A 6647-nucleotide genomic window follows, 5' to 3' on the forward strand; every position below is an offset into this window, starting at 1 on the left:
TTTTTTTTTTCTTCATTTTACTGAGACCACTTAATCTAAAGAGAATATAGACGAACGATCATGTCACGGTTCGTATTCGTACCTCATACTCCTGCCTATTGAAAATTATTTTTTTCATATTAATTGACAAATTTCTAAACTATATTATAGATTGCATATATGCTTATACGTATATACATGAAATGCGTTTATACATACACAAACACACACACATACACATGTAATTTTCGTTTGATCTGTTCAAAAAAGAATTTTCGTAGCTAAAAGGGATGAGGTACAAATGTCGAGTCGATAAATGCGTTTACTATATAAGAATGAAAGTTAATGATTTTTCGAAATCACATAGGTAATCACACGGGATAATGGCCGATTGTCGTCATCTCGTCGACCGTTATTGCGAAAAAAAGTTTATTATAGATATTTCTGTACACACTATCGATAATTCTTTTTTTTTTTCTTTTCGTTGTAAGTCGAATATGCAATAACTTCCAGGTAAGTCGAAATAAGTTCGTCGAGCTCGAAGGCGATCAAACGGCGATCCGCGAGCGACCAGAAAGAGAAAAAGTGTTCTTGATCGATCGATCCAGTTTATACTATCCTTCGAACTAGCATGAATTTATGGATTGTATGTCGAATATGTTAATACGTCGTAATACATCCATAGAGAATGTACACAAGTTTTACTTTTTTCCGTTCGCACACGGGTCGACGTTCGTTCGAGCCAGGTTTTATAATGTATTATTTTAAATATGAATTAACGATAATCTTACTTTTACGATAGTGTATCTTGCTTTTAATCTAAACTGAACTTACTTTACGTTAGAGAGAAGCATCGCGAAGGAAATACCATAAGTGCAGATGACGTTCGCGAAGTTAAAAAGTGTTCGATACAAAATTGTGCAAGATGACAAGGTGCATTCGAGGAACTCCCCCCTTTTCTTAGATGGTGAATGCACATCCATAATGTACGTATATATATATGTATATATATGTTCGCTTTCATGCACATATGTCTATATATATACATACATACATACATACATACATACATACATACATACATACGTATATCTAAGATTATCTTTACGAGAAGCAATTAGTTGTTTAATATCAGTATTTAAATATGCTCATTGGCGGTCATTTGTGACGTACGTTTTTATATTGGTAACAAGTGCCTTAGTAATAACGATAATAATAAATACGTTGTTTACTTACATACAAACGGAGAAAAAAAAATATCTTTCATTTACATTCCTCTTCCCAACTTTCTTGAAAATATTTCTTTTTCGAAAAATATGCTGCAATCTCTTCTAATGTAATGATTTAATTGCTTTACGTTGCGTCATTAGAAAGGAGATGAATCAAGATGCTGGATGTAGATATCTATAAATGTACTTAGATGCGTTTGTAAAAGAACGATGACGTTCCGATTTGGAATAAAGCGAGAAAGTGGGTATGATTGGGATGGTCAACCTGTGCTCGTTCACGTAATTTTACGGCGGTTCATTTTTTATAAGTTTCTTATACTTTTTGTTCTTTTCTTTTCTTTTATCTATTTTTTTTTGTGGATTTTTAAGTGGATACGAACTACAAGTAAAAAACGCCCAGTAAAAAATATGTCTGCCGTGTTGTTTTTTTGTCGGTATTTGAAAAATAATATGTGTAGTTAACAAAAAAAAAAAAAAAAGAAAGTTTAGGAAATAAAGTAATCTCGACTATTTCAACGACGACCAGTGGAATTTTCCATATCAAAAAAATAATAATTTACATATTTTTGTAATAAAAAAGAAACCGTCGTAAAGCGAAGCATAGGAATTATTAAAAAAACGAACGAAAAAGTGGTAGATTAGAGCGGTAATTTTTTCAGCGAGTCGAAGAAAAAGTAGATAAAAAAAAAGAAAGAGAAAAAGAAAAGAAAAAAAAGAAAAACCCATTCGTCCTTCAGAGATTACTGTGTATACCTGAGAACTTTTTCAACCCTTTCTTTCGACAATGCTTTCAGCAAAGGAAAGTATTCAGGCTCTTAGATTATTTGTCAAAAGTAATTTTTATTTGTACCTCGTGAAAGATGCTTTCGTCAAACTTTAAAATTATTTTTTGTGTAACTCCTGCTTTCTTACGGTTTTCTTCGAGAAGGAAAAAAGATTTTTCACGTGAAATTTTTCTTCATCTCGATTTGTCATCCATAGAAAAACTTATACTTACAGTTTCATTCTTGTTGCGTATAAAAAAATTAAGGTCGAGGAGAATCTCTTTTCTAAACTTTTCGGACGTTGTTGAAATTGTTAGAAAAAGTTACTATTTGTAGAAAAGATGAATTTAGTAGAAAATATTAAATGGTTACAGGGAGGTCTCTTACCTTTTATTTTTTGTAATCTTTTTAGGATTACAAACCAAATTCCCTACGATGGAAAAAATATTTAATTTTTTTCGGTTACTTATTTTTACATCCTACCGAAATGGGGAGATATCTATGGATAGTTATCACGTATATATTTAAATTGATTACGAAGACTCGTAGCGTGAATCTCCTAGGTAGATATACACCTGTTTCCTCTTCGAGTTATGCAGTTTTTTTTTAATCAGATATAAAAAGTCAACGAAATCGCGGGTTTATACACAATCTTCCCCTATATAAAGGCGTACCTAATGGGACCGATAGAAAGAAAAAAAACTCCCCTTCTCTCAACAGGTTGATGCTCATTGTGTAAATGGCATGTAATATGAGTTCGAATATCGTAGATAAAAAAATGTTTTCAACTTCTCTATCCTCAACAGGTCCTCCCCATTGAGAAAACTTCATATTTAAAGAAGAGATATAATAACTCGTGTATGATATTTAATATAGTTACGTATAAGTTTATCTATCGCTATAGTATCGAAAGCGAATAATTGCAAAGATTATTTCCAAACGATATTGGAATCAAACTAATGCATTAAAAAAATATTCACAAATTAATGCGTTAAAAAAATATTCGCGATAATCAACAGTTTTCGTTATTTTTGTGAATGCATCGTGTTGAACAATGTTTGGATTGAACACGCGTTCACTACGCAATCAAATTGGCAACAAATAAAAAATTTTGTATTGTGAAGTAAGGGAAAATTTATGATAGAAATTTCCAGCTGGCATTCATATACCTACGATCGATCGATCGTTCGAGGAGATATTATATCAACCCACGTAAAGTTTCTCATAAAAAGATATTAACTTTCCATTTTGCATTGAGAATTTCAATAGATGCCAGAAAGCCAGAAAGTTATCAAAATTGTCGTAGGTAATTATAAGACCACGTTTCGAAATTTCGATTATTTCAGAAAAATCAAAACATTTCGAGTCGACAAATCTAAAGAGGAAACATGTGAAAAAATCTGTCCGGTCATCTGTGTATTATACATACATGTAGATGTATATGTAAGTTCGAGATTTTTCATAAAAATGAAGTACCAGCATACGTCGAGTCCGTGTAGTTCCGCGTTCCTTGTAAAATCGTGAATGCATACGTTTTACTCTATAAATAGGGCCGACGACGCGCAGCTGAGGAAGAAAACGGAAATCATCGAAACACGCGCGCATTTGGGGTCGTATCGTGTGTCGACGTAGGTAGGTAACAAAGAAGGAGAAGAAGAAAAAGAAAAAGAAGAAGAAGAAGGAGAAGAAGAAGGAGAAGATGAAGAAGAAGAAAAAGGAGAAGAAAAAGAAGAAGAAGAAGGAGTAGAAGAAGAAGAAGAAGGAGAAGAAGAAGAAGAAGAAAATAAAAAAAAAAATAAAAAAGAAAGAGTACAAGCGAAAGAAAGAGAAATATAAAGAGAGATAGAGGAGAGGACGAAAACGAAGAAGGAGAAATGGTAGGGGAAGAGGGTAAAGAAAAAATTCAATAGGATCACGGTATTTGAAAAGTGGTTAGAATTAACGCGTGCGCCCTGTCTACCCTGCGACGCACCTTTTTATTCATTCTTTCTCTTTCTCTCTCTTCTCTCTCTCTTTTTTTATCTCTATCTCTATCTATCTTACTCTTACATTCTCGTTCGACAATGACCCTTTAACCTCGTCTCTCGTCGAGCATACTAACAGAGGGTGGCGACGATACAGGAGGGTGCTTCGACCCCTCACGCTCCGCCCTTCGAGAACGGACTTGCCCCTCGGGAGCCGATACAAAAAAACTCTATAAATGAAAATGATTGGTTCGATGTGGCAGTTCCTGGAAATACTAGCTTCCTTGTTCTGCAAAACGAAAATCGGATATATTGCCTATCTTTTTTTTTTCTGGAAAAGAAAATATTCTCTTCTACGGTATTTTGGTCGTATTTCCGTTAAAAAATATTCTAATTAGACAACGATCGATTTGAAAAATTTTTCATTGTGACGTGTAATTCCATGTTATCTATCCTACGTTTCTAATATTTATAGAATAACTCATGTAGGTAACATCGTTGACGTTGTCTAGCTTTATATTTTCGGCTCAATCTGTTGTACTTTCTTGCTTTATTGCATTTTATCTTTCCACTATCATCTACCGTAAAATCATGGTTATCGAATGGTCAAATGTAAACGGTTGATTGGGGAGAAATATTATTTTTATGTCGAACGATAAATAATTGAAAGTATCTTCTATAAAATCAATTAAATTTTTTTTTATAATCGCGAGAAATGCGATATCGTTCAATTGTTCATTGGACTAACGGTAGAGAGATAGTGAGAGAGTGAGAGAATGATAGGGTCATTAAGAGATAATAGAAAGAAGGGTGCTGCGAGAAAATCTTCCTTTCTCTCTTAGAAAACATCTATGTAATGGGGTTCCGATTGCCGTGCCTTCTCTAACGTAGAGAACGAATCCGACTTCGCGATTCCGGATTCAGCTCGATCATGGACATCGCGAGTGGACGTCATCGATGTACCAAGGCGGCTGCATCAGCCGTTTTCGAAAATCTCTTTTAGCCAGAAAACGAATGCTCTGGACAATGATCACGTATGTGCTGATCTATAAATCTTGTATTGTCCGGCAGCGATGTTTGGTCGCCGTATATTAACCTAGGGATGAAAAGGCCATGCACCCGGTATTGTTCAATGGTTGACCCTTCTCGTGGAATAGAATTATTATTATCGGGTTGGATTTCGCGATACTTAGTGATTTTCAAAAATGGAGTTGAAACGGTGCCTCGTGCGACGATATCCAGTTCGAATGGAATTGATTTAATCTACAAACTTTCTCTCACGGTATCTCACAATATTATTTTCTTCTATAACGTGATTTCTATGATCATTTGAAGTAAGATTAAGTAATTCGTTTTATTATTACGTTGCTTATTTTTTATGAAGTAAATACTTTCTTTTGTATTTTTTTGTAGGGTACCTTTTTTGTATCTTTCTTTTGTAAGCCTTTTTTACCATTTAGGGTAATTTATACGAGATATTACAAACCTTTTTATTGTACTGTAAGCAGAGTTTTTTTTGCTTTCTTTTTCATACATAAGTATTCAGACATTAGTAAAAATTAAATTAAGATAATGTCTTAACGATCCTCAGTGCATATTTATCATAAACGATTTATGATATGCGAGTGTCGATGTTGTTAAAAAGTGAGGGTTTCGAAAAAGTTGAACAAACCTTCGAGTGACCCTTCGTTCTTTCCCTTTCTTCTTCTTTTTTTCTTTATTTTTCTTTGGATTGATGGGTCGTCCGCAACATAGAAAGAACTCTCAGGAGAAAAGAAAGAAAAGCCGATGGGTAGGGATGAAGAAAGTATCCAAGAGGTCTATGAAAAGAACTTGACAAATTGCTGCATCGTTCCATTCACTAAATATCGTTCACAAAATACTTTTCTCACCTTCCGTAGAGTAGTTATACTTTTCTCTTAAATTTACTAACGATATCACGATTGCATCGTTGTTATATTATTTCTTTCATAGTCCTAAAACTTTTATTGCGTAATAAAGGACAGTTTTTATCGTTTTCATTGAGTGAGGGAATAAGAGAAAGAGAGAAGGATAGAGAGAGCGAGAGAGAGAGAGAATTTAAAGTCCGCAAAAGTCATAATTGTGAGAGGAAAAAAATATGTTGTGGTAATGTTTCCAGATGAACTGTAAGTATGGATCATTCCAATATGAGCGTAGGTCAGCTGTCAGTTGTTTGTCCTTATAGAGGGGCGTCATTTGTGCGTTCGAGCCTGATCTGCAGGCCACAAATATCAGGCCACCAGTGGCTATCGTCTCAAGTTTTCTATAGATTCCGATGAATTCTTTTTTTTCATCCTTGGACCGTTACTTACAAGTAAAAATCGTTTTCCTCATTGTTCAATGAGTCCTTTGGAGAAACCAACAGAATGTTTCGTTTTCAATGGTAGTACAAGGATGCACTTTGAACTTATTTTTTTTTCCTCTTTAATCTTTGTATTCTCTCATATACGCATCGTTTAAGCTATTTATAAAATTATAAGATCATTTGATTTCTTTCTATTTGCTAATATAACGTTAATGTTCCTTCGAACATATAGAATGAGAAAATATTCATGCGTAATTTTATGCATAATACGGCATAAAAATTTTTTAATTATAATGACAATAAAGTATACAGATTTACATATGCATTTTCGACATTTTTTAAATAAGTAACCAATATTTAATTTAGCTATGTTATATTTTTGGAT

Source organism: Vespa crabro, chromosome 9 (genome assembly GCF_910589235.1).
Source record: "Vespa crabro chromosome 9, iyVesCrab1.2, whole genome shotgun sequence".
Lineage (NCBI taxonomy): Eukaryota > Metazoa > Arthropoda > Insecta > Hymenoptera > Vespidae > Vespa > Vespa crabro.